This window comes from Mixophyes fleayi, chromosome 4 (genome assembly GCF_038048845.1).
Source record: "Mixophyes fleayi isolate aMixFle1 chromosome 4, aMixFle1.hap1, whole genome shotgun sequence".
NCBI classification, from domain to species: domain Eukaryota; kingdom Metazoa; phylum Chordata; class Amphibia; order Anura; family Limnodynastidae; genus Mixophyes; species Mixophyes fleayi.
In genome coordinates, this window is record NC_134405.1 from 342,367,024 (window position 1) to 342,394,747 (window position 27,724).

Here is a 27,724-nt window from a genome sequence, read left to right on the forward strand (position 1 = left end):
CCGGGATGATTGCTGGGTATATAATACACCTGGGGTGATTGCTGGGTATAAAATACACCCGGGGTGATTGCTGGGTATATAATACACCTGGGGTGATTGCTGGGTATATAATACACCCGGGGTGATTGCTGGGTATATAATACACCCAGGGTGATTGCTGGGTATATAATACACCTGGGGTGATTGCTGGGTATATAATACACCCGGGGTGATTGCTGGGTATATAATACACCCGGGGTGATTACTGGGTATATAATACACCCGGGGTGATTGCTGGGTATATAATACACCCAGGGTGATTGCTGGGTATATAATACACCCAGGGTGATTACTGGGTATATAATACACCCGGGGTGATTGCTGGGTATATAATACACCCGGGGTGATTGCTGGGTATATAATACACCCGGGGTGATTGCTGTATATAATACACCCACGGTGATTGCTGGGTATATAATACACCCGGGGTGATTGCTGTATATAATACACCCACGGTGATTGCTGGGTATATAATACACCCGGGGTGATTACTGGGTATATAATACACCCGGGGTGATTGCTGGGTATATAATACACCCACGGTGATTGCTGGGTATATAATACACCCGGGGTGATTGCTGGGTATATAATACACCCGGGGTGATTGCTGGGTATATAATACACCCGGGGTGATTGCTGTATATAATACACCCACGGTGATTGCTGGGTATATAATACACCCGGGGTGATTACTGGGTATATAATACACCCGGGGTGATTGCTGGGTATATAATACACCCGGGGTGATTGCTGTATATACTACAGTAATAAAGTGTGTGGACAAAGCTTCAGTTTTGGTCTTATGGGACACTTGCGAGGAGAGAATGCACCACGGCTGTGACTATCATCACATTGGAATATTAAGTGATATAATGATGGACTGACCAGGCTTGATAGCAGCTCCTCTCTTCCTTCAAGAATGTCGCATTTTCTTTCCTGTCCAGGGAATAATGCAGTAATATAAGGTCAGTTTTAGAGTGTGAGAGAGAAATAAGAGAGACAGAGAGACAGAGAGAGAGAGTGACAGAGGGCGAGAGAGAGAGAGAGACAGAGAGTGTGAGAGTGACAGAGGGCGAGAGAGAGACAGAGGGTGAGAGAGAGACAGAGGGTGAGAGAGAGACAGAGGGTAAGAGAGAGAGAGACAGAGAGAGAGCGAGAGAGAGTGACAGAGAGTGAGAGAGAGACAGATAAATGTATGTCACACTTTCCGTACTTTTATTTTTTCAGTACAGACAGTGGGCATCACATTATTAATCCCGTCTATAATGTGAATAGTATGAAACTGAATCTGTACCGTGAGTCAGTTTCCAGCCGTTCGCATGGTGAGGGATATTAACCTTTTAGTGTCCCACTGCCACGCGGATGTCGGAGCAGGAACTGATGTGAATGTATATAGTCTCCGTAAGAGTAATGTGTATATGTTGCCGCTATATATATATATATATATATATATATATATATATATATATATATGTATATATATAAATATATAAAGCGCTCCTGAAAGCTGGAGGCTACACATGAAGATATAGCGTGGGATCATGCACAATGACATGTCACACACATGGTTCATAGTATCACAGTGGCCATATTCCAATCATACCTCCCAGATGTCCTGATTTAGGTGGGACAGTCACGAATTGACGCCACTGTGCCGCCATTCCACCAGTCGGCACGTTTGTCCCCAGACAAGTTGGGAGGTACGCAGCAATTTTAGGGGTTTGTTAGAGGAGGGGAATTGAAGGCAGCCTAATGCTTCAGAAGCGCTTAGCACGGCCCCAGAGACCGTCACACGCCCCTCAGCCTGGCATGACCACACCGTGTTGTGATTACCTCTGTACGTGTATGTTTGTATGTATACAAATGGTTATAGATAGTTGTCATACCAACTGCTGCTTGATCCACAGTTCTTCTGCCTCCACTTGCCGGCTCTCCCCCAGTTGTTTCCACAGGGTCTCAAGCTCATCATTATTCGACCTGGATAGACAAGTAGAGAATACATTCTTATTTACCTGCTTATTTAATATACACCAGTGCCAGACAAACAGCCAGGCATAGTCCGATCGGTGAGCAACAGGAAACGGGATCCATGGTACAAATAACAATCAGTTACAGGTTGTGAGTGTGACAACTATGGGGGGAGGGCCCTTGACAACACCACTAGAACTTTGAAAAAAAATCCCACCCCGACCATAATAAGGGATTTCCTGTTTCAGCCGTTACAGGCATCACAGGACGCACCAGATTGGGTGAGTGCAGGTACGTTTTATTTTTTTCTTTTATTATAATATAATTTTAGCTTTTTGTGGCGTTATCACTCTAATGTTTGCTGATAATACAAATGTTTCCCCTTTGCGATAAGGTGATAGCAGGGTTCAGAAACAGCACGTAATAGAAATCATCTCTGTAAAGAGCGAATGATGGAATATTTACATTTAATTATTCACATTCAATGCAGTTTAAAATGTGCAACATAAAATAAAACAAATATTTAAACTTACATACAGGAAAGGAGAATCTACACTGGGCAGTGGGCTATATATTATTATCAGGGAGAGTACAGGTCACTGCCTCCCACAACTTCCACAAAATCATCTAATTAAATACTCTGTGCTGCTGGGGCACCTGCTCCTTCTACTATATAACTCTCAGTCTGTGGCTTCCTGCTGCCTCCATTCCCATCCACACATCATGTCACTGCCCCTGTCACATGCAGTCCTGTCCTCACTGACACATCACTCATCTCCTGATATACTCTGTGCTGTGCTCTAAACATTAACAGGTTCTCTCATACTTATCACATGCACCTTCACAATTAGACCTCACCTCATAACTCCTGTAAACAGCTTTCAATAGAGAGACTTATGAAAAACACAGCTGTGTGTTTGACTTCTTCGCTCTCTCTGAGCTGCCTCTCTGCACTGTCCCTGGGCAGTGTGGTCACTCACTATGATGTCAAGTGCGTGATGTCACAGTGCGTGATGTCACCAGGGCCTGTTGAAAGAGGCAGACCTGATAAAATAGGGACACTGCTGTGGCAAATTATAATGGGGGGTGTTTAGGAGCTGCCCATCCAAGCTCAGTTGTGTAAGAATTAGAGATGGTCACTGACCCCCGTGTTTTGGTTTTGGATTCGGTTTTGGATCTGGATTACCGTCGTGTTTTGGTTTTGGTTTTGCAAAACCGCCATTGCGTGTTTTGGTTTTGGTTTTGTTTTGCTATTTTTTTGGAAAATCCATGTTTTTGGGCCTAAATTAACCCAATTTAGTGCTCCAACTGTTTTAGAGACAAGTAATCTAATTGTTGAGGTAATAAATCATCCAAAAAAACAGTTTAATTCTTCGTTGGTAGGCCTATTCTACACACAAAACAGATTGTCTTCCTCTCCATCTATGCATATTGGCAATGCAGCCATCGTCTTTGAATGTATATTACACCCTACACTTATAGTTAAATATGTAAAGAAATGGAAAAAGCCAGTTTGGTTTCTGTCTCTCAAGGCCCCCCTCCACTTGTATAAAATACCAAAAAATTCAGCCATTATAGACTGTACAATATTAATTGACATGGAGAAAGCCAGTTTGGTTTCTGTCTCTCTAGGCCCCCCTCCACTTGTATAAAATACTAAAAAATTCAGCCATTATAGACTGTACAATATTAATTGACATGGAGAAAGACAGTTTGGTTTCTGTCTCTCTAGGCCCCCCTCCACTTGTATAAAATACCAAAAAATTCAGCCATTATAGACTGTACAATATTAATTGACATGGAAAAAGCCAGTTTGGTTTCTGTCTCTCTAGGCCCCCCTCCACTTGTATAAAATACCCAAAAATTCAGCCATTATAGACTGTACAATATTATGAAAAATGGACAAAGCCAGTTTAGGGTCACTCTGTCTATGACACCCTACCCTTAAGGATAAATTGCCCTAACAGCAGCCTTTCAAGATGGTATGTGATATGGAACTGCCACAAGTCCCTTTCCTCTTTGGGGGTAGATTGCACCCTACACTTACATAGAAAGTTTTAAAAAGATGTTATCGGCATCATCTTCAGCTTAATCCTCACCCTCATCAGTGTGTACGTCATCATCACAGACTATCAATTCATCGCCGCTTGAATCCGCCATTAGAGAACAGTCAGTGCTTGGATGTCTTGGATGGTGAAGGCCTTCCTCGTGGAAGATGTAGTTCATTTTTATAAACATCATTTTCTCCACATTTTTGGGAAGTAACCTTCTACGGCGATCACTGACTAAGTTCCCTGCTGTGCTGAACACTCGTTCAGAGTACACACTGGAGGGTGGGCAGCTTAGGTATTGCAAAGCAAGTTTGTACATGGGTTTCCAAATGGCCTGCTTTTCTTCCCAGTAAGGAAAGGGACTGTCTGACATTTCCATATCAACTACCTCTTGAAAGTAATCCTCCACCATCCTTTGCATGTTTATACTCATATTGGATGGAGTTATGGGCAAAGTGACACATTTTTTTGAAAAATCCTTCAAACCAGCCCAGATGTTAAATTGTTCTGGTCTGCCCACTGTGTCTTCCCTGCTTCTTTTTTGGAAATTTAATTTTTTACGAGCAACAGCTTGAGAAAGTGAAGGAGGACACGTCGTCAAGCCGAGGCCCAGTTCAGCGGCCAACTTGCTGAGCAATAGCTCCTTGCAAAAGTTCACATCTCGCTCATTTACAAGTAAAGACTCAATGTAGGTTTTAAACCTTGGATCAAGCACAGTGGCCAAAACGTACTGATCCGAGTTCAAGATCTTAATAACTCGAGGATCATTGTGAAGCGAATTAAGTACTTGATCGACAAGGCCAACATACTTTGCTGAATTGCTTGCTTTCAGCTCCTCCTTCATTTTCTCAAGCTGCTTTTCCAATAGTCTAATTAAAGGAATGACTTGGCTCAAACTAGCAGAGTCTGCACTGACCTCACATGTCACAACTTCAAATGGTTTCAGCACCTTGCACAGCACTGAAAGGATTCCCCACTGTGCAAGAGTGAAATACATCCCCCCTCCTTTCCCAATGTCATGACTTGTGCAATATGCTTGGATGGCTTTGCGCTGTTCCTCCATCCTCTGAAGCATGTACAGGGTGGAATTCCACCGAGTTACCACCTCTTGCTTAAGTTGGTGACAGAGCAAGTTAAACTGCTCTTGGAGCTGCTGTAATCTCCTACATGCTGTGGCTGAATGCCTGAAATGGCCTGAAATTTTACGGGCCACCGAAAGCATCTCCTGCACCTCACGGTTATTTCGTAGGAAGCTCTGCACCACCAAGTTGATGGTGTGAGCAAAACAGGGAATATGTTGGAAATCACCCAGCTGTAATGCTCGCACTATATTGTTAGCGTTATCTGAAATGACATACCCTGGGGAGAGTCCGAGTGGTATAAGCCATGCATCAATCACATCTCTCAGTTTGCGTAACAAATTGTCAGCCGTATGCCTGTTAGTGAAGCCGGTGATACAAAGAGTGGCCTGCCTGTGACAAATGTTACGTAGTGGTGTACATGCTGCTGCTGTTCCTGCTGGTGAAGGTGAATGACCAACCCAGTGGGCTGTCACAGTCATATAGTCTTTGGTTTGGCCACTTCCACTTGTCCACATATCTGTGGTTAAGTGAACAGTGGGCAGAATGGCATTTTTCAGCGCAATCTCTACATTTTTACACACTTTTTGGTATAATTGTGGAATAGCTTTACGGGAGAAATGGTGTCGCGATGGAATTCTGTAACGCGGACACAAAACCTCAATTAACTGTGAAAAACCAGCTGCGTTTATTGTGGAGATTGGACGCAGATCTAACACTAACATTGCAGCCATGGCATCTGTGATTCACTTGGCGACTGGGTGACTGCTGTCATATTTGCTTCCCCTCGCAAATGATTGTTTCACAGTTAATTGCTGAAATGTAGGACTGCTCATTTTATTAACCTGCCTCTGGGATGACGATTCACCCCCAGCAGCAGCAACAGCAGCAGCAGGACTAACGCTTTCTTCAGAGGAATCAATAATAGTGCCGGAGTCATCCAGCCTTAAGTGGGATGCTGGGCTAACTCCGAGCGCTACTGAGGATATTGATGAGGATGGTGTGGTGGGTGTATTTTGTAGCCGTCAGTATGTCGGTGAGCGGAGGGTCTTAGCTGATGAGGGAGTGCTTGTATTCTTTTGGGAAGAACTTTCAGCTTTTCCCAACACTTTGCCATGAACTCTCGTTAAATGGCGTAACATAGACAAGGTTCCAAGATGGTTAAGGTCCCTCCCTCGACTGACTGTGGCTTGACATACACTACAAATGGCTATACAATTGTTGTCTGGATTTGGGTAGAAATAATTACACACATAAGAAGTGGATTTTTTTGTTTTATGCCCAGGCATGACAATGGCCTTTTTCTTGTCACGTGCCAGAACTGCTGCCACTGGTGCAGGACTTACACAAACAACCTCATCCTCATCAACATCCTCATTAGCGCCCTCGTCGCCTACACAAATCTCCCCCTCATCCTCTTCTAATTCCAAAGTGGCATCCTCAATTTGGGTATCACCGGCTACACTCGGGCTATTAAGGCACACATCAGCAGAATGCTCACGATTACACGATTAGACATCCCACTGTTGGATGGACTCTCCACAGGGATTGTTGTCATTTGTAAATCAGAGCAAATATTCTCCTGTAATGCCTCACTGTTATCTTGCAGCTCGGCTTTGACGCGTAACAGTAGTTGTGCACCAATTGTAGGCTGTGTAACTTTTTGGGATCTGCCACTAATAGCCAAAGGTGAAGGCCTCATTCTCTCTTTGCCACTGCGTGTGTAGAATGGCATGCTTGCAATTTTTTTTTTATCGTCACTTAACTTTTGCTCAGTTACACTTCTTTTTCGCTTCAATACAGTAAATTTTTTTTTGGTTTTTGTTTTTTGCACTAATTTGAAAACACTCTGTTGTTTGACATCGCCTTGGCCAGATGACGTACTGGGAACACTAACATCAGGACTGGTGACAGAACCTGGTTGCTCATTCAGATCATATGTGGACTGCTTTGAATCCATTCTAAACGCAAACCACTGGGGAGTGCTAAAAATTATTTAGTAGATACTGCTGACAGTTAAGACTTTTGACAGCCAGAAATATTAATGCACAATTAGGGAGGACACCCCAAAAGCACTGAGGAGTGCTAAAAATTATTTAGTAGATACTGCTGACAGATATGACTTTTGACAGCCAGAAATATTAATGCACAATTAGGGAGGACACCCCAAAAGCACTGAGGAGTGCTAAAAATTATTTAGTAGATACTGCTGACAGATATGACTTTTGACAGCCAGAAATATTAATGCACAATTAGGGAGGACACCCCAAAAGCACTGGGGAGTTCTAAAAATTATTTAGTAGATACTGCTGACAGATATGACTTTTGACAGCCAGAAATATTAATGCACAATTAGGGAGGACACCCCAAAAGCACTGAGGAGTGCTAAAAATTATTTAGTAGATACTGCTGATAGATATGACTTTTGACAGCCAGAAATATTAATGCACAATTAGGGAGGACACCCCAAAAGCACTGAGGAGTGCTAAAAATTATTTAGTAGATACTGCTGACAGATATGACTTTTGACAGCCAGAAATATTAATGCACAATTAGGGAGGACACCCCAAAAGCACTGAGGAGTGCTAAAAATTATTTAGTAGATACTGCTGACAGATATGACTTTTGACAGCCAGAAATATTAATGCACAATTAGGGAGGACACCCCAAAAGCACTGAGGAGTGCTAAAAATTATTTAGTAGATACTGCTGACAGATATGACTTTTGACAGCCAGAAATATTTATGCACAATTATGGGGGACACCCCAAAAGCGCTGGGGAGTGCCAAATATGAAGAAAAAATAATAAACCTCTATCCTCCTCTCTGCACTAGCGATTTTGGTTTGAGCAATTGCAAGAACAATATTGTATTCTCTGTCCCTGCTCTAATTAGCCTATGACTACACCCTGCTCTCTCCCTCTGTCAAATGGCGATGGATTGCTGTGGAGGCGTGTATTTATAAAGTTGAAGTATCGCGAGAACCAAGCCCCGAGATCCGACGACGTCACAATGACGTTCGGCCTCGATTTGGATTCGGAACGGGCGGGAGAGTACCGAGCTGCTCAGCTCGGTACTCGGATACCCAAAGTTCGGGTGGGTTCGGTTCTCGGAGAACCGGACCCGCCCATCTCTAGTAAGAATGACCTTGGAGTGTGGAGGTCAGCCTGTGTTCCAATGAACATGGGGATATGTTCTTAATGTGGGCAGCATGGTGGCTTAGTGGTTAGCACTTCTGCCTCACAGTTCTGGGGCCCAATGGGGCAGGGACTGATGTGAGTGAGTTCTCTGTACATTGCTGTGGAATCAGTGGCGCTATATAAATAAATAGTGATGATTATGATGAATGTTCATTGTTGAATATATGGAATATATATCATAGGTGAAGGGGTTGCTGTATTTCCTGATGACAATTAAGGTCCAGGAAGGGCCCACAGTACATATTATGGAATTCAGAGTGAGACACATGGAGTGGGGTGAGGTTATCTCCACCCAGAGTCCACAGGGTTTAATCCACCACATTAGAGAACTCTATATGGGCCCATTTCCAAAGAGGAAGGACAACTATGGCCTTACCCATATGCCCCAGCAGTCCCTGGTTATGTAGGACAGTCGCCACCAGAGTCATGGCTGCGTAGATAGGGGGCGTAGTTAGTTTTATCACGAGGAAAGCAGAAGGAATGATTATCAATGATTGGGGAGCGGGGATGTCTGACAATAAACATTGTTTACAAACTGCAGACTATGTGGGGTGTAATACATTTCCATTTGTCCCCCTTCACATAAGAACACTCCTACAGTGCTCCATTTATTCTGGGTTTTGGAACTGCCCCTATAAAAGCACTGTTTTCAGGTATACAGATTCACCTGTGTAAGGTGGAGAGAGAAACATCCAAACTTGTAACACATAACTAACCCCCCCCCCTATTCATTAATTCCCACTACTTTTACATCCTTCACCTAATATACTGCACGATGGCTCAGTGGTTAGCACTTCTGCCTCACAGCACTGTGGTCATGAGTTCAATTCCCGACCATGACCTTATCTGTGAGGAGTTTGTATGTTCTCCCCGTGTTTGCGTGGGTTTCCTCCAGGTGCTCCGGTTTCCACCCACACTCCAAAAACATACTAGTAGGTTAATTGGCTGCTAACAAATTATTGACCCTAGTCTGCCTGTGTGTTATGGATTTAGACTGTAAGCTCCAATGGGGCAGGGACTGATGTGAGTGAGTTCTCTGTACAGCGCTGCGGAATTAGTGGCGCTATATAAATAAATAAATGGTGATGATGATGATATACTGCTCTGTTTAGACTTCTATATAATGTCAGACATTGCTGCTTTTTCTACCTCGCTTCTGGCAGACCCGAGGGCAGCTTGATGCTGGATTTCATTCCCTCTAGCAGAGGCAGCTTACTGGGGAAAACAGGTGCTTAATAATGATAATAATCATGAAAACGTGTTCTCACCATTAATGTAAATGTGCTAAACATGGACTTCTGAGTCCTTCTTGATGGTCATACCTGGAAACCGGAGCACCCAGAGGGTAGAACATACAAACTTCACACAGATAAGGCCCTGGATGGGAATTGAACTCATGAGCCCAGCGCTGATCATCATCATCAACATTTATTTATATAGCGCCAGCAAATTCCGTAGCGCTTTACAATTGGGAACAAACATTAATAAGACAATACTGGGTAATACATACATACAGAGAGGTAAGAGAACCCTGCTCGAAAGCTTACAATCTATAGGACAATGGGAGTTAGAAACACAAGGGCATGTGCTACATCATATTGCACAATGGACCAGCCAGACTGCAAAGGTAAAAGTACTGAGTGGGCGATGTGTGTTGCAATGTTGGTCAGAAGGTTGTTGTCTTGCGTTAGCAGTGTAGAGGATGGTAATAGGGTAATCTAGGGAAATTAAGATGATGGTTGAGGAATATCATAACCTTGTCTGAAGAGGTGGGTTTTCAGTAGAGATGGTCACTGACCCCCGTGTTTTGGTTTTGGATTCGGTTTTGGATCTGGATTACCGTCGTGTTTTGGTTTTGGTTTTGGTTTTGCAAAACCTCCATTGCGTGTTTTGGTTTTGGTTTTGGTTTTGTTTTGCTATTTTTTGGGAAAATCCATGTTTTTGGGCCTAAATTAACCCAATTTAGTGCTCCAACTGTTTTAGAGACAAGTAATCTAATTGTTGAGGTAATAAATCATCCCAAAAAACAGTTTAATTCTTCGTTGGTAGGCCTATTCTACACACAAAACAGATTGTCTTCCTCTCCATCTATGCATATTGGCAATGCAGCCATCGTCTTTGAATGTATATTACACCCTACACTTATAGTTAAATATGTAAAGAAATGGAAAAAGCCAGTTTGGTTTCTGTCTCTCAAGGCCCCCCTCCACTTGTATAAAATACCAAAAAATTCAGCCATTATAGACTGTACAATATTAATTGACATGGAGAAAGCCAGTTTGGTTTCTGTCTCTCAAGGCCCCCCTCCACTTGTATAAAATACCCAAAAATTCAGCCATTATAGACTGTACAATATTAATTGACATGGAGAAAGCCAGTTTGGTTTCTGTCTCTCTAGGCCCCCCTCCACTTGTATAAAATACTAAAAAATTCAGCCATTATAGACTGTACAATATTAATTGACATGGAGAAAGCCAGTTTGGTTTCTGTCTCTCTAGGCCCCCCTCCACTTGTATAAAATACTAAAAAATTCAGCCATTATAGACTGTACAATATTAATTGACATGGAGAAAGCCAGTTTGGTTTCTGTCTCTCTAGGCCCCCCTCCACTTGTATAAAATACTAAAAAATTCAGCCATTATAGACTGTACAATATTAATTGACATGGAGAAAGCCAGTTTGGTTTCTGTCTCTCTAGGCCCCCCTCCACTTGTATAAAATACTAAAAAATTCAGCCATTATAGACTGTACAATATTAATTGACATGGAGAAAGCCAGTTTGGTTTCTGTCTCTCTAGGCCCCCCTCCACTTGTATAAAATACTAATAAATTCAGCCGTTATATACTGTACAATATAAATTGAAATGGACAAAGGCAGTTTGGTATCTGTCTGCATCAGATCCTCTCTCCACTAGGAGTAAAATAGAAAACTATTCAGCCGTTATATAATCTAGAATATAAATAGAAATTGAGAAAGGCAATTTGGTATCTGTCTGCATCATAATCATCAACATCATCATTAGCGCCCTCGTCGCCTACACAAATCTCCCCCTCATCCTCTTCTAATTCCAAAGTGGCATCCTCAATTTGGGTATCACCGGCTACACTCGGGCTATTAAGGCACACATCAGCAGAATGCTCACGATTAGACATCCCACTGTTGGATGGACTCTCCACAGGGATTGTTGTCATTTGTGAATCAGAGCAAATATTCTCCTGTAATGCCTCACTGGTATCTTGCAGCTCGGCTTTGACGCGTAACAGTAGTTGTGCACCAATTGTAGGCTGGGTAACTTTTTGGGATCTGCCACTAATAGCCAAAGGTGAAGGCCTCATTCTCTCTTTGCCACTGCGTGTGTAGAATGGCATGCTTGCAATTTTTTTTTTATCGTCACTTAACTTTTGCTCAGTTACACTTCGTTTTCGCTTCAATACAGTAAATTTTTTTTTGGTTTTTGTTTTTTGCACTAATTTGAAAACACTCTGTTGTTTGACATCGCCTTGGCCAGATGACGTACTGGGAACACTAACATCAGGACTGGTGACAGAACCTGGTTGCTCATTTAGATCATATGTGGACTGCTTTGAATCCATTGCGTAGATACTGCTGACAGATATGACTTTTGACAGCCAGAAATATTAATGCACAATTAGGGAGGACACCCCAAAAACACTGAGGAGTGCTAAAATTTATTGAGTAGATACTGCTGACAGATATGACTTTTGACAGCCAGAAATATTAATGCACAATTAGAGAGGACACCCCAAAAACACTGAGGAGTGCTAACATTTATTGAGTAGATACTGCTGACAGATATGACTTTTGACAGCCAGAAATATTAATGCACAATTAGAGAGGACACCCCAAAAACACTGAGGAGTGCTTAAAATTATTGAGTAGATACTGCTGACAGATATGACTTTTGACAGCCAGAAATATTAATGCACAATTAGAGAGGACACCCCAAAAACACTGAGGAGTGCTAACATTTATTGAGTAGATACTGCTGACAGATATGACTTTTGACAGCCAGAAATATTAATGCACAATTAGGGAGGACACCCCAAAAACACAGAGGAGTGCTAAAATTTATTGAGTAGATACTGCTGACAGATATGACTTTTGACAGCCAGAAATATTAATGCACAATTAGAGAGGACACCCCAAAAACACTGAGGAGTGCTAACATTTATTGAGTAGATACTGCTGACAGATATGACTTTTGACAGCCAGAAATATTAATGCACAATTAGGGAGGACACCCCAAAAACACAGAGGAGTGCTAAAATTTATTGAGTAGATACTGCTGACAGATATGACTTTTGACAGCCAGAAATATTAATGCACAATTAGAGAGGACACCCCAAAAACACTGAGGAGTGCTTAAAATTATTGAGTAGATACTGCTGACAGATATGACTTTTGACAGCCAGAAATATTAATGCACAATTAGAGAGGACACCCCAAAAACACTGAGGAGTGCTAACATTTATTGAGTAGATACTGCTGACAGATATGACTTTTGACAGCCAGAAATATTAATGCACAATTAGGGAGGACACCCCAAAAACACAGAGGAGTGCTAAAATTTATTGAGTAGATACTGCTGACAGATATGACTTTTGACAGCCAGAAATATTAATGCACAATTAGAGAGGACACCCCAAAAACACTGAGGAGTGCTTAAAATTATTGAGTAGATACTGCTGACAGATATGACTTTTGACAGCCAGAAATATTAATGCACAATTAGAGAGGACACCCCAAAAACACTGAGGAGTGCTTAAAATTATTGAGTAGATACTGCTGACAGATATGACTTTTGACAGCCAGAAATATTAATGCACAATTAGAGAGGACACCCCAAAAACACTGAGGAGTGCTTAAAATTATTGAGTAGATACTGCTGACAGATATGACTTTTGACAGCCAGAAATATTAATGCACAATTAGAGAGGACACCCCAAAAACACTGAGGAGTGCTAACATTTATTGAGTAGATACTGCTGACAGATATGACTTTTGACAGCCAGAAATATTAATGCACAATTATGGGGGACAACCCAAAAGCGCTGGGGAGTGCCAAATATGAAGAAAAAATAATAAACCTCTATCCTCCTCTCTGCACTAGCGATTTTGGTTAGAGCAATTGCAAGAACAATATTGTATTCTTTCTCTGTCCCTGCTCTAATTAGCCTATGACTACACCCTGCTCTCTCCCTCTGTCAAATGGCGATGGATTGCTGTGGAGGCGTGTATTTATAAAGTTGAAGTATCGCGAGAACCGAGTCCCGAGATCCGACGACGTCACAATGACGTTCGGCCTCGATTTGGATTCGGAATTGGCGGGAGAGTACCGAGCTGCTCAGCTCGGTACTCGGATACCCAAAGTTCGGGTGGGTTCGGTTCTCGGAGAACCGGACCCGCCCATCTCTAGTTTTCAGTGAACGCTTGAAGGTTTGAAGACTAGAGGAAGTCTTACTGTGCGTGGAAGGGAATTCCACAAAGTGGGTGCAGCCCGGAAAAAATCCTGTAACCGAGAATGGGAGGATGTGAGGAGAGTGGAGGAGAGACGTAGATCTTGTGCAGAACGTAGATATCGAGTAGGGAGATATTTCGAGACAAGTGAGGAAATGTATGTCGGTGCAATTTTGTTGATGGCCTTGTATGTTAGTAGAAGAATTTTATATTGAATTCGTTGAAATACAGGCAGCCAATGTAGAGACTGACAGAGTGGCTCAGCAGAGGAATAACGGTTTGTAAGGAAAATCAATCTAGCCGTTGCGTGCAAAATAGATTGTAGGGGTTCAAGTCTGACTTTGGGAAGACCAGTAAGGAGGGAATTGCAATAGTCGATGCGGGAGATGATGAGTGCATGAATTAATGTTTTTGCGGTGTCTTGCGTCAGATATGTGCGTATTCTGGAAATGTTCTTTAGGTGTATGTAACATGCTTTAGATATAGAGTTGATGTGGGGAATAAACGACAGTTGTGAATCAAGGTTTACACCTAGGCAACAAGCTTGCGGGGTGGGATTTATATTCATGTTATCAACAGAAATAGAAATGTCAGGCAGGAAGCTTCTGTTTTTGGGTGGGAATATTATTAACTCAGTTTTTAAAAGATTGAGTTTGAGTTGGCGAGAAGACATCCAAGATGAAATGGCAGAAAGACAGTCAGTAATGCGAGACAACACAGATGGTGAAAGATCAGGAGAGGATAGATAAATTTGTGTATCATCCGCATAGAGTTGATACTGAAATCCAAAGGAGCTTATTAGTTTTCCAAGAGAAGTGGTGTAGATAGAGAATAGCAGAGGACTTAGGACTGAGCCTTGTGGAACTCCAACTGATAGGTGTTAAGAACCCCTCCAGCCGACACAACATAGCCCGGAGTCTACTCTGCCAGTCAGGTGTTCACTGGAGCCCCTGATGGTGGGGACAGACTGGGCTGCAGACTGACAGAGGGTCGTGAAGTGTGCACCGGCTGGGGAGAACCCAGGCAAGCGGAGTGGAATCCAAGCAGAGGTCAGGGGCCGGCAGCAGACAACAGTACGAATATACAAGCTGAGGTCAGGGGTCACGAGCAGACAGGAAGGTCGGTATTCAAGCCAGAGGTCAGGGTCACGAGATTCACAAGCAAAGTCCAAATCTAAGCTAAGGGTCATACACGGGTAACAGTCCAACAGGTTTTCACCAATTTCAGGCAGCAGCAGGAACAGGAGCAGATTAAGCAGACAGAAACTGGACGCTATAACCCGCAGGGAGGCTAAGCCCTCCCTGCCTTATATACAGAGCTTGGCCAATCAGGGCTTAGCCCTGAAATACATCCCAGGTGCGCTACCCAGCTAAATTAGCCCGCAGGCTACACTAGCGCATGCGCCCGGCTGCCTCACTTGCCGGGGCGCATCGCTTGTTTTACACGGCGTCCGCCGTTGCCTTGGCAACGGTCGGGCCCGAGAAACCGGAAGTGACGCCCCGGTCGTCATGGGGACGGCCGGGACGTTCACTGACACCGGAAGTGAGTCGCGGCGGTGCCCAAGGCCGCCTCGGCTCCTGACAATAGGAAGCGGAGCAAAGGTGGATCCAAAGAAATTAACACTGAAAGAGCGATTAGATAGGTAGGATGAGAACCAGGATAGGACAGTGCCTTCAAGACCTAGGGATTATAGCGTTTGTATGAGGAGAGAGTAGTCAACAGTGTCAAATGCAGCAGAGAGATCCAGGAGAATTAGAAGAGAGTATTGGTTATTATTTTTTGCTGTGATCAAATCATTGACAACTTTGGTCAGCACAGTCTCTGTGGAGTGTTGAGAGCGAAAGCCTGACTGAAGAGGATCCAATAGGTTGTTTGCTGTAAGAAAGTGTGTGAGGCGGGTGTAGGCAATTCTCTCAAGAAGCTTGGGGGGGCATGGGAGCTGGGAGATGGGGCAGTAATTTATGAGAGAGTTAGGGTCAGAATTCTGTTTTTTTTAAATGGGAGTAATCACTGCATGCTTGAAAAGTGCTGGAAAAATACTAGTAGAAAGAGATAGATTACAGATTTTAGTTAGAGGGGGAATGAGTACAGGAGACAGGGACATACCAATTTGAGAGGGAATGGGATCAAGAGGACAGGAGGTAGAGTAGGAAGATGAGAAGAGAGTAGAAACTTCCTCTTCATTTGTGGGATCAAATGAAGAGAGAGTGTCAGAGGGTGCTACAAAGGAATTGAGCAGATTGCTTGTCAAGGGAGATACCATTTCAAGCCTGATCTTATCAATTTTGTCCTTGAAATAGGAAGCAAGATCCTGTGCACTGATGTTAGTTGGAGGATTTGGGGCAGGAGGATTCAGAAGAGAGTTAAATGTGTTAAAGAGGCGTTTGGGGTTAGAAGCCTGAGCATAGATGAGAGATCGGTAGAATGCTTGTTTAGCAATGTCCAGAGCATTTCTGTAGGAGTGGTAGATATCAGTATATGTTATGAAATCATTAGAGGCACAAGATGTACGCCAGTGACGTTCTGCTTTACGAGAAAGTTTTTGTAGAGTTCTACGGGAAATATGTAGTGTCGCTGGAGCCACTTGATCCAGGGCAATTGCTAGGGTTTGTTGAAAATGGGGTACTGCCCAATCAGGGGAGGAGAATGTAGAAATTGGGGAGAGAAGGTGTTGGAGAGAGGTGGAAAACTGTTGAAAATCAATAGAGTTGATATTCCTGCGGGTACGAGGAGGCTTGGAAGAGTTTGACACTAGGGAGGGTAAAGAACTGGGGGTGAGCAAGTATCTAATAAGGTGATGATCCGAGAGGGGGAAAGGAGTGTTAAGGAAATCAGAAACTGAGCATAGTCTAGAGAAAACAAGATCAAGACAGTGGCTATCCGGATGAGTAGCGGATTCAATCCACTGGGAGAGGTCAAGTGTGGAGGTTAGAGAGAGTAGTTTGGAAGCAGCATTGGTACGTGGATTAGAAATAGGGATGTTGAAATCACCCATGATGATGGTGGGGATATCAGTAGATAAGAAGTGAGGGAGCCATGCAGAGAAGTGTTCAAGAAATTGATGGTGTGGACCAGGGGGGCGATAGATGACAGCAACATGCATAGAGAATGGGTTAAAAATCCTAACAGCATGTACTTCAAAAGATGTGAATGTGAGTGATGGGACACTTGGTATAACTGTGAATGTGCACTGTGGGGAGAGAAGTAGTCCAACCTCCCCTCCTTGTCTGCCTCCTGGTCTGTGGGTGTGGGTGAGATGGAGGCCACCATGTGAAAGGGCTGCAGGTGAGGCAGTGTCTGAATGCGTGAGCCATGTTTCTGTTATTGCCAGAAGGTTTAGGGTTGTTTAAGAGGAAGAGATCATGTACGGAGGTAAGTTTGTTACAAACAAAGCGTGCATTCCAAAGGGCACATTTAAAGGACTTTGGAAGAGAGGGGAGACAGGTTATGTGTTTGAAGTTTGCCAGATTTCTGTAGTGTTCAGATATATGTGTGTGGGAGAAGTGAGGGGGACCTGGATTAGGTGATATATCACCAGCTAATAGAAGCAGGAAGGAAGAAAGGTATGTAAGATGATTGTAAGATGTGTGTCCTTTTAGTTTCTGGCGGCAGGGTGAGGCTGTTAAAGTTATTGAATTTAAATAGGAAAAGAGTTCATGAGTGTTCACTAGAGGTGAGTGAAGTAATGAAGGGGCAATGTGGACAGAGGTGTGTGTTGCAGGATGAGTGAGGGATGATATAGTCCTAAAGATAATGCCATGAAAAGAGATAAAGAAAAATATTTTGGCAAGCATTGGGACTATTAGTCAAATAGCAAAAATGAGGAATTAAATGAATTGCCTAATTGCAATGTCCAGTGTAATCAGATAAGTAGTGCAGAGCTAGGATGCAGCAAATGTAGTGTATTCCTGGATGTCTGGATAGTATAACGTAATGATGTGGGGAGCCATGTGGGGGAGTGGGTGGAAGTGTTGAATGGAGAGTAATAAAGAGCAGGTAATTGAATAGCTGAGATTTTGCAGAATCATGGGAGGAGAGGGGTTGAAAGACAGTATAATTTCTTCTTACTTGTGATGGTAAACAAAGCTTAAATAAAGTTGAAGTACAGTGGTAAGATAGGGGACTAAAATAACTGTAGCATGGGTAGGGAGTGGTTGAGCAAGTAGTACAGCAGTCTGATTAAACAGAGTGGATTTTGCATTGAAAGCAGACTGATCAATAAAACAAACTTTTATGAGATGAGAGGAAAATGAGATCAGAGTCCAAAACAGTCCTCATGTTGCATGTAGCTTGTAGCCAGGGAGAGTTGAAAACATCAGAGGTGGAATATGGAGTTTCAGGTGAATACTGACAGTTGTCCTTGTGAAGCTGTGTTAATAGGCAGAAAGTTCTTCTCCTGTTTCCTCCTGTTCAACTCCGGTATAACTCCGAATTATGCTGTTTAAATTTTTTGTTCCACACTTGTATCTATACACACTTAGAACTATACACACTAACTATGCAGCCATCACTGGCTTTGCAGCCATTCTACTTTGAATATATCTGAGCCACAGTGAGCACCCGCTATCAGCCATCTCTTAAAGTATCGGATACACTACGAACATTTATTTACCAGAACACATCAGTAATGGGATGGAACTGCTGTACTCCGCCTAGTTTACATTTTTATGAATGTCACATTCACATGCAGATAAGAGTATCTGATAGGTGTTTGGGGGATGTATCTCTGTACTGTGTATTAAACTGCATACCATTGATTTACCTCTTTATTGCACCAAACCTCTTTACTTGTTAACTTAACACCTAAAACCTTATCTATAATATAATCACACTGACAACAACTTGATTTTGACAAAAAAAACAGGTCCCAGTTTTTTAAATAATAAAAGTATGGTGGCGGCGGGAGGAATCAGCCCGGGCTTACAAGGACGTGCCCCCATAAAGCAGGACGAGGGGTCCCCCACACAAAGGGACCAAGAGCCAGGGTGCTTCGAAGGGGTAGTGACATGCGGCCAATCAGCGATACCATCGTGTGAATTAGCCGCTGATTGAAACATCTCCACATTACTTCAGTCTTAGAAAACAATACATTACATTGTCAATTAATTACATTTTCTTCTGTTACCAGGTGACAAAACAAACTCTGGTAGCAGCCCCATCACGGTTGTCCCATTGTCTCTTTGGACCTCTGTCTCTCAAGCTGACCGCGTTAGCCTGCATAGCTGTCCAGGAAGATGAGGTGATCGGGGGCGAGTTTAGAGTGTCGCAGGCCCCCCTGCAAAACCACAACAAACAGAATCAGGTAATTACCCTTATTGTGTACAGTATAGAATATAACACCACTAGACTTGTGTATACTCCTGTACCATTGTTCACTCTCTACCCTTGTTTTCTTTTCCAGGATTAAATGGATAACTCCAAATCAATTTGGTTTAAGATATTTTATTCACTTTTTCTTAGATGCGGAGCCACCACCCACTGTGAGTGACCAGTCAGAGGAGCAGGAGGCGGAGCTGCCAGGGACCCCGCCCTCCTCACCGCCTGCTGGTCCTGCATATTGTCCATCTGTGCGGTCACTGGAAGCCATAGATAAATGGGACAAGACCACCAAAGAGCTCCTAATAACCATCAATCGCAGCCTTCGGTAGAAGAAGCACCAGGAAGGAGAGCCAATTAACACGGAGATGAAGGGCCTGATGGAGAGCATTTTGAACGCTATAAATGGGTTTGGCCAATCCCTGCAGCCATACTGAATCGGCTGCTCGCCGTGGCTCCCCACATGTGACCCCAGTGAGCCTGAGCCTAAGGAAGCAGAGGACTCAGGACCTGGCTCTGCTCCTACAGCCCCCAGAGCTCGGGAGGCACCGAGACAGGTGCGGGGTCCCTGAGGGGATAAGGCACAGAAAGCTGAAATAACAGCAACATATTGCAAAAATATATAAAAATTATAAACTGCATAACCTGGATGTGTTTCACTCTCTTAACCATAACCTCCTAATGACATATACAAGCTTACTTAACTTATCTAACAATAAAGACACTGAGACTTATGAAAGTGGCTAAAGAAGGTCACAGTTTATTAATTATTAAATAAATGGCGGTGAAAGTGAACTGTGAGACAGCTAAATCAAACCGATATTTGGAACCAAGCGTGGATGGCTGAATCCACGTACCCGAGACACATCCTAAACTGCCTGGCCATCGCTAATTCTGACGTCAGAGTGACTAAGCCCCCTCCCGACTACGCAATGGCCCCCCTCAGATGCGGACCAAGGGATCCTCATCAAAAAGGACCGCGTCACGTTCCTGGATGGGGATAGCACCTGTGGTCAAACAGCGATAACGCTGTAACGATCAGCCACTGCTCACAGTGACTTCCTACCAACTGTGCCTGCTCTGTGGCGTGGGGAGGAACCAGGTTAAAACTCATACGCCACGGAAGCAGGGAGGTCTATAAAGGGCATGGGTGGGTGGGATCTCGAGCAGTGAATGAGAAAGTGCATGTGACATGCTAGGGCTTATATAGACAGATCTCCAGGCACTCCCCTTCCTTCCTCATTGGTCGGCCTGGGATGTGGCATCTTACTTGCAGGTAAGGTTAACCTCACTTACTGCCACATATATATGCGTCTAAGTGCTTTCGTCCATATGAGAGTACAGGTTGTTCATAGTCATGATGGGCAACATGTTCAGATGAGTAGATAAAATATATACTGCATAGTGAAACATGTGTTGAGTCCATTGTGAATTTTTTTTGCTAAAGAATCTGCTATAAACACATCACAGCCACATTCTCCTGCAGCGTGTATACATCATGGACTAAAAGTATCATTCCAAATTTCAATGGTTTAGGCCATCAATTCCTATATATCTGTGGGCAAGGATAGAATTGGACAATGTGCATTATTTTTAGTTTGTTTAGTTGAGCTTTAGTTTTATATATTTAGATTATACTTACAGCTGAAGTGTTGCTGAATCACATAATAATCGTCCGTTTCTGCAAGAAGCTCCTATATGTCAGGAAAAGGAGACAGAACATTTCTTTTTTTTAAAAAAAAAGTAGTAATAAAAAAGAGGATTTATGTACTTACGTTAAATCTGTTTCTCTGATTCCGTCTGGGGGACACTGCTTACCATGGGGTTGTGGAGGGAGCTTGGGGAGTTGGCACCTAACTAGTTAAGTTTTAGTACTGCCGACAGACCCCTCCCCTCTACAATCCCCCTGGACTCTTCAGTTTATTAAAAAGCCCTAGGAGTAAAGCCAGTGAAACAAGAGCACACAGAAGAACAGAAGAAGGGAGGGATCGCAGTGTCCCCCAGACGGAATCAGAGAAACGGATTTAACGTAAGTACATAAATCCTCTTTTCTCTTTCATCCAGTCTGGGGGACACTGCTTACCATGGGGACGTTCTAAAGCAGCCCCCTAAGGGTGGGACTACTCTGAAAATCCCGCTCGCAAAGCATTACGAGCGAAATCTGCATCCGTAGATGCAAATACATTAAATTGGTAAAACTTTGTAAACGTGTGGACAGAGGACCAGGTGGCTGCTCTGCAAAGCTGGTCCGCAGAAGCCCCATTTCTCGCTGCCCACGACGCCCCTACCGATCTTGTGGAATGGGCCGAAAGTCTCTCTGGCACAGGACCGTTAGCCTTTATGTAAGCATGTCTAATGGTTGCCGTAATCCATCTAGCGATGGACTGTTTTGAGGCTGGCCAGCCTCTCTTATTAGCATCATAGAGAACAAACAAAGAATCTGTACGTCTAAGTTGAGAAGTTCTTTTTACATAGATGAGCAGAGCCCTAACCACATCTAACTTTTCCATAATCTGGTGATCAGATTGGGAAGAGGATGAAAAAGCCGGAACTACAATTTCTTGGTTAAGGTGAAAAGCCGAAACTACCTTCGGAACAAAGGAAGGAAGGGTTCTTAAGACCGCTCTGTCCTCGTGGAAAACCAAATATGGTTCCCGACAGGACAAGGCTCCTAATTCCGAAACGCTTCGAGCAGAAGCGATAGCTAAAAGAAAGAGGACCTTCCAGGTCAACCACTTTAATTCTGACACACGCAAGGGCTCAAAAGGAGGCCCTTTAAGCATTTCAAGTACCAGGTTGAGATCTCATGGTGCTGTCGGCGGAACATAGGGAGGCTGAATATGCAGTACTCCCTGGAGAAAAGTCCTAATATCCGGTAAATCGGCTAATTTCATATGGAAAAAAAACGAAAGTGCCGATACCTGGACCTTTAGGAAACCTAACCTGAGACCTGCCTCCAGGCCATCCTGAAGGAAAGCGAATAAGCGAGTGAGGCGAAAGGAGGATGAGTGGCAAGTCCTACCTTCGCACCATCTAATGTAAGCTCTCCAAATCCTGTGATAGATGCGAGCTGAAACTGGTTTTCTAGCTCGCATGAGGGTGTTTACCACGTTTGAGGAGAAACCTCTAGCCCTCCAGAGGCTGGCTTCAACAGCCATGCCGTTAAACTGAGCTGAGGTAAATTTTGGTGTAGTAATGGACCCTGAAGGAGAAGGTCGTCTTGAGATGGTAGACGAAACCCTGGTCCTTCTGCCATGGAGATTATGTCCGTGTACCAGACTCGGCGTGGCCATGAGGGAGCTACCAGAATTATTGGCAGACCCCCCTGCCTGACCCGTCTGAGAACGCGAGGAAGCATGGAGATAGGAGGAAATAGGTATCCCATCCTGAACTCCCATGGCATGGTCATGACGTCTACTGCCACGGCTAAGGGGTCTCTTGACCTTGCGCAAAACCTGGAAACCTTCCTGTTGTGTCTGGAGGCCATGAGATCTATGTCCGGAAGGCCCCACCTCTGAACCAGGGACTGAAACACTTCCGGATGCAGAGTCCACTCCCCTGGCATTATCTGGTTGCGACTGAGATAGTCTGCTTCCCAATTGCGTATTCCTGGGATGAATACAGCCGATATTGCCGGAACATGAAGTTCTGCCCAAGACAAAATCTGGGCTGCAATTTTCATTGCCGCTGCACTCTTGGTTCCTCTCTGTCTGTTGACATATGCCACAGCCGTGGCATTGTCGGACTGAATTCTGACAGGGTGGCCCTGGAGGAGGGATTGTCCTCCTTTGAGGGCTAAGAAAATAGCCTTCAGTTCCAACACATTTATGGATAGGGATGATTCCTGAACCGACCAAAGGCCCTGAAGCCGAAGGTGAAGGATTACCGCCCCCCAACCATTCAGGCTGGCGTCTGTCGTTGCTATGACCCACGCCCCCGGAGAGAAGGATCTGCCCACTGTCAAGTGATCCTGAATCAGCAACCACTAGAGAGATTCTCTGGATCTCGGGGATAGAGAGATCTTCTGTAGGTCCAGGCGTAGGTGGGATCCTGACCACTATGTTAACAGATCCCACTGAAAACAGCGAGAGTGGGCTCGAGCAAAGGGAATGGTCTCGAAGGAGGCCACCATTCTTTCCCAGCAACCGCATGCACAAGTGGATTGAGGGTCTGGGAGAGGACAAGACCTGGGAAGTTATACTCTGAATTGAGGTGGCCTTTTCGACAGGCAGAAACACCTTTTGCTGGCTGGTGTCCATGATGAGGCCCAAGAAGACCATGCGCTGACACGGAACCATCTGTGATTTCTTCAAGTTGATGAGCCATCCGTGGCTCCTGAGAACCGCCAAGGCAACGGATAAGTGATAACGCAAACAACTCTCTGAGGAGGATTTGAAGAGCAGGTCGTCCAGATAAGGCACGACCTGGATGCCCAGAAGGTGAAGACGAGCTGCCATAACCGACATGACTTTTGTGAAAACCCTCGGCGCTGTGGAGAGGCCGAAGGGGAGGGCCCGAAACTGATAATGGGAGGGTCCTGCAGTGAATCTGAGGAGGGACTGATGGCCCTTCCAAATGGGAATGTGGAGGTATGCATCTTTTATGTCTATGGAAGCCATAAATTGATCTTTCTCCAAACCGTTTATGACCGACCTCAGAGATTCCATCCGAAAACTGTCGACTCTTAGGTGCACATTGAGGCTCTTTAAGTTTAAAATGGGTCGGAAGGAGCCTTCCGGCTTCTTCACAAGGAACAGGTTTGAATAAAAACCCTGTTCCTTTAGGAATTCTGGAACCCTGCAGATAACTTTCTGAGAGAGAAGAGAGGCGACACAATCCTGTATTGCCTGTCTTCTGAATGGATCTCGGGGTAGGGGGGTTACGAAGAACCGATGGGGTCTGGGACCCAGCAGGTCTATCCTGTATCCCCTTGATATGATGCCCCGAATCCAGGAGTCCTGGGAGGACTCTGTCCACTGTTGAAGAAAAAGAGACAGACGACCTCCCACTCGGGTTTCCACCCGGGGAAACGAGTGGTCGTCAGGACGCAGGCTTCTCCTGAGTCTTGGAGGCCTGGCGCCTGGCCGAAAAAGAGGATCTTCCTCTAGAGGAGGAGCCTCGGGCATTGGGCTGTTTACCCCTAAAAGACTGTCCCCTGGACAAGGAGGATCCTCGAAAGGGCTGACGGAAGGAGCTGAACCTGGGTTTCCTGCTTCTACCTGGGAAAACCGGCAAGGAAGTACTCTTGCCCCCAGTTGCCTGGGATATCAAGGTATCTAATTCCGGACCGAACAAACCTGCTGCTGAAAAAGGAATGATTTCAACAGACTTTTTTGATTCTGCATCTCCTTCCCAGGATTTCAGCCATAGAGTTCTTCTAGCTGAAATGGATGCAGCCTGTATAGAGGAGGAGACAGCTGCTGAATTTTGTGCCGCCTCATAAATGTACCCCGATGCCTCTTTTAAATGTAAGGCCAGGGGGAGTAATTCAGAACCCTGTAAGGCCTCTGCCAGCTGGTCTGCCCATACTTCCATGGCTCTAGCAACCCAAGCTGAAGCGAATGTGGGTCTAAAGGACGAACCTGCAGCCGCAAAAATAGATTTCAGTTGGGATTCAACCTTCCGGTCACTGGCATCCGGGAGGGACGCTGAACCAGGAGCTGGAAGTAAGGTGTGTTTAGCCAAACGGGCTATGGGAACATCTACTTTTGGGATACTTTCCCAACGAATTACCTCCTCCTCCTGTAAGGGGTACAAGGAGAAGAATCTTTTGGGAACTGAGAACCTCTTCTCAGGTAGTTTCCATGCTCCTTCTGCAATGTCTACGAGTTCCCTAGACGGGGAAAACGGCAAGCCTTTCTTTTGGCCTTTTTAAAAAGAATTCTGTCTCTAGGCGTAGGATCCTCCGGTTCTGGGAGGTCCAACGCCTGTCTAACTGCAAAAACCAAATCATTAACAAATTGGCTTTTAGAACTATCCTCCTGTTCCGAAGACTGAACTTGGTCAGAATCGGAATAAACTGCCCCCTCATCCTCAGAAGATTCCTCAGAATCTGAAAGGACCATGATAGGGTTATCCGATCTAGGTCTCTTTCTTTTAGCGGACGGGATGTTTGGGGACTCAAGCAACAAGTTAAGCTTATTTAAACCTTTAAGGAAAGCTGTAGACCATGCCGCTTCTGTGGGGATAGGGGTTTGGTCAGAAAAGGAAGAGGAAGGTCCTGGTAAAGACGTTCCAATGGACCCTGTGGTAACAGGGAGGCCCAGCTGAGTGCTATTATTAGTAGCCACCGAAGTAGCCATATTAGATAGCAATTGGTTAGATTGTAATACCATCTGAGCTAAGGAGGAAACCGACTGTGTCAGGGAGGCCACCCAGGCCGGCTTCTCCGTCAGAGGGGCTGTGGACTGATGAGTCTGCACAGTGGAAGCCCCTGCATCACAGGCAGAACAGAGCGCCAATTTAGGGTCCCCCTGACCACAAGGTAATTTAACTTGACATTTTGAACAAGTGAAATATTTTGCAATAGGGCCCTTTCCCTTATCTGTCATTCTTATAAAGGAAGGCACACCAATCACACAGATTAAAGGGTTAATCTAGCTGTGTAAACAGAGAGAATAGAGAGAGATATGTATGCAGGAAAACAGATTATATAACAAGAACAACTAATCTATATAATAAAAGTTGTACTTGTAATAATTAAACACCAATTGTTTGTAGGCAAGTAGGAGACTATAATGTAAACCTTACAAGCAGGGCCGGTGCTAGGGTTCTCAGCACCCTAGGCAAAATTTCAAAATACACCCCCCCCAGAAAACACAACAAATACCCGCCTCACAGACAGTGGCGGATCCAGGGGGGGGCCCCCCCTAGCAGGGGCTTGCTGCTGACGGCTGCACACTGTACAGGTCCGTTCAGCAGTGACAGTGTGCAGCCGCCGGCAGCCTTAGAAATTAGAAAGGTGGAGGGGCCTAAATCGCCCCCCCCTAAAATCGCCCGGGGTAGGACAAATGTCTGGGTCCGCCCCTGCTCACAGACCTTTACATACTTGACTTTGTGCTTTTGTGTTTGAAAAAAAAAGAAAAAAAGATAAGCCCTACCTCCTCCAGTGGTCCAGATGCAGTGATGTTTGATGCAGAACGCTGTCCAGACTCCACTGCAGACACAGGATTTCTAGAGGGGGGGGGTATCCAGGTGTTAGATTTCGGAACAAAAAACTTGACACAATAAGTCTATAAATTATGCACTTGTTAAAGGCAATGAACGGTCCTAACATGTCCCTTCATCACACCCACTGCACCCCCCCTCTGCATCCCACCCACTGCACCCCCCTCTGCATCACACCCACTGCACCCCCCTCTGCATCACACCCACTGCACCCCCCTCTGCTTCACACCCACTGCACCCCCCTCTGCATCCCACCCACTGCACCCCCCTCTGCATCCCACCCACTGCACCACCCTCTGCATCCCACCCACTGCACCCCCCTCTGCATCCCACCCACTGCACCACCCTCTGCATCCCACCCACTGCACCCCCCTCTGCATCCCACCCACTGCACCACCCTCTGCATCCCACCCACTGCACCCCCCTCTGCATCACACCCACTGCAACCCCCCTCTGCATCCCACCCACTGCACCCCCCTCTGCATCCCACCCACTGCACCCCCCTCTGCATCACACCCACTGCACCCCCCTCTGCATCACACCCACTGCACCCCCCTCTGCATCACACCCACTGCACCCCCTCTGCATCACACCCACTGCACCCCCCTCTGCATCACACCCACTGCACCCCCCTCTGCATCACACCCACTGCACCCCCTCTGCATCACACCCACTGCACCCCCTCTGCATCACACCCACTGCACCCCCCTCTGCATCACACCCACTGCACCCCCTCTGCATCACACCCACTGCACCCCCCTCTGCATCACACCCACTGCACCCCCCTCTGCATCACACCCACTGCACCCCCCTCTGCATCACTTGCAAACTATGGGGTAGAAATTTTACCCCATAGTTTGCAAGTCAAATATAGAGCACAAGGTGCCAAGAAAAGTAATTTTACCCCCCCCCCTCCCCCATTTTTTTTTACCCCCCTACTTCCTATATTGGACTTTGTGCACCCTCTTTTAAAAAAATAAATAAATAAATAATTAGATTGCATTTACTCACTGTTTTTTCTCTGGTCTGGTCTGGTCAGCAGAAGCAGGGGGGGGGGGGGGGGCTCTTCAAACCTTTTCCTTCTTCTCTTTTATCTCTGCAATGGCTGCTCCTCGGCTGCTTCACACAGAGGAAAGAGGGTGGAGCAGTGCATGCTGGAAGGGGAGGGGCGTGGGGAAATAACTTTACTCACACTGTCACTGACAGACAGTGTGAGATCAATTCAGGAGCAGGGACAGGAGAGCACATTGGACAGAGGCGCCGCTGAAGAGAGATCACATGATCACTGACAGTCAGTGATCATGTGTGAGTGCAGCTGCCTGGGCGCATCCATCCTCCACGCTGCACCTCTGTCCCCAACCCGCTGACTAGATTACAAAATCTAGTCAGCGGCGCCCTGCAGGTCCCGGCGCCCTAGGCAACTGCC

General features: G+C 45.1%; 1 long non-coding RNA gene across 2 annotated transcripts; it reads right to left on the bottom strand.

Annotated features, from left to right (window-relative positions):
• Positions 1-1,838: 1,838 nt before the first annotated feature.
• LOC142150336 (uncharacterized) lies at positions 1,839-27,437 on the bottom strand. 2 transcript variants are annotated; one of them, XR_012691091.1, is made up of 3 exons: positions 27,310-27,437; positions 26,232-26,304; positions 1,839-2,016 (listed from the first exon to the last, which is right to left on the bottom strand). It is a non-coding gene; the product is annotated as an uncharacterized LOC142150336 (long non-coding RNA). The 2 variants fall into 2 exon arrangements; XR_012691090.1 differs by lacking the exon at positions 1,839-2,016 and adding an exon at positions 20,745-20,825.
• Between the last annotated feature and the right edge of the window lie 287 nt (positions 27,438-27,724).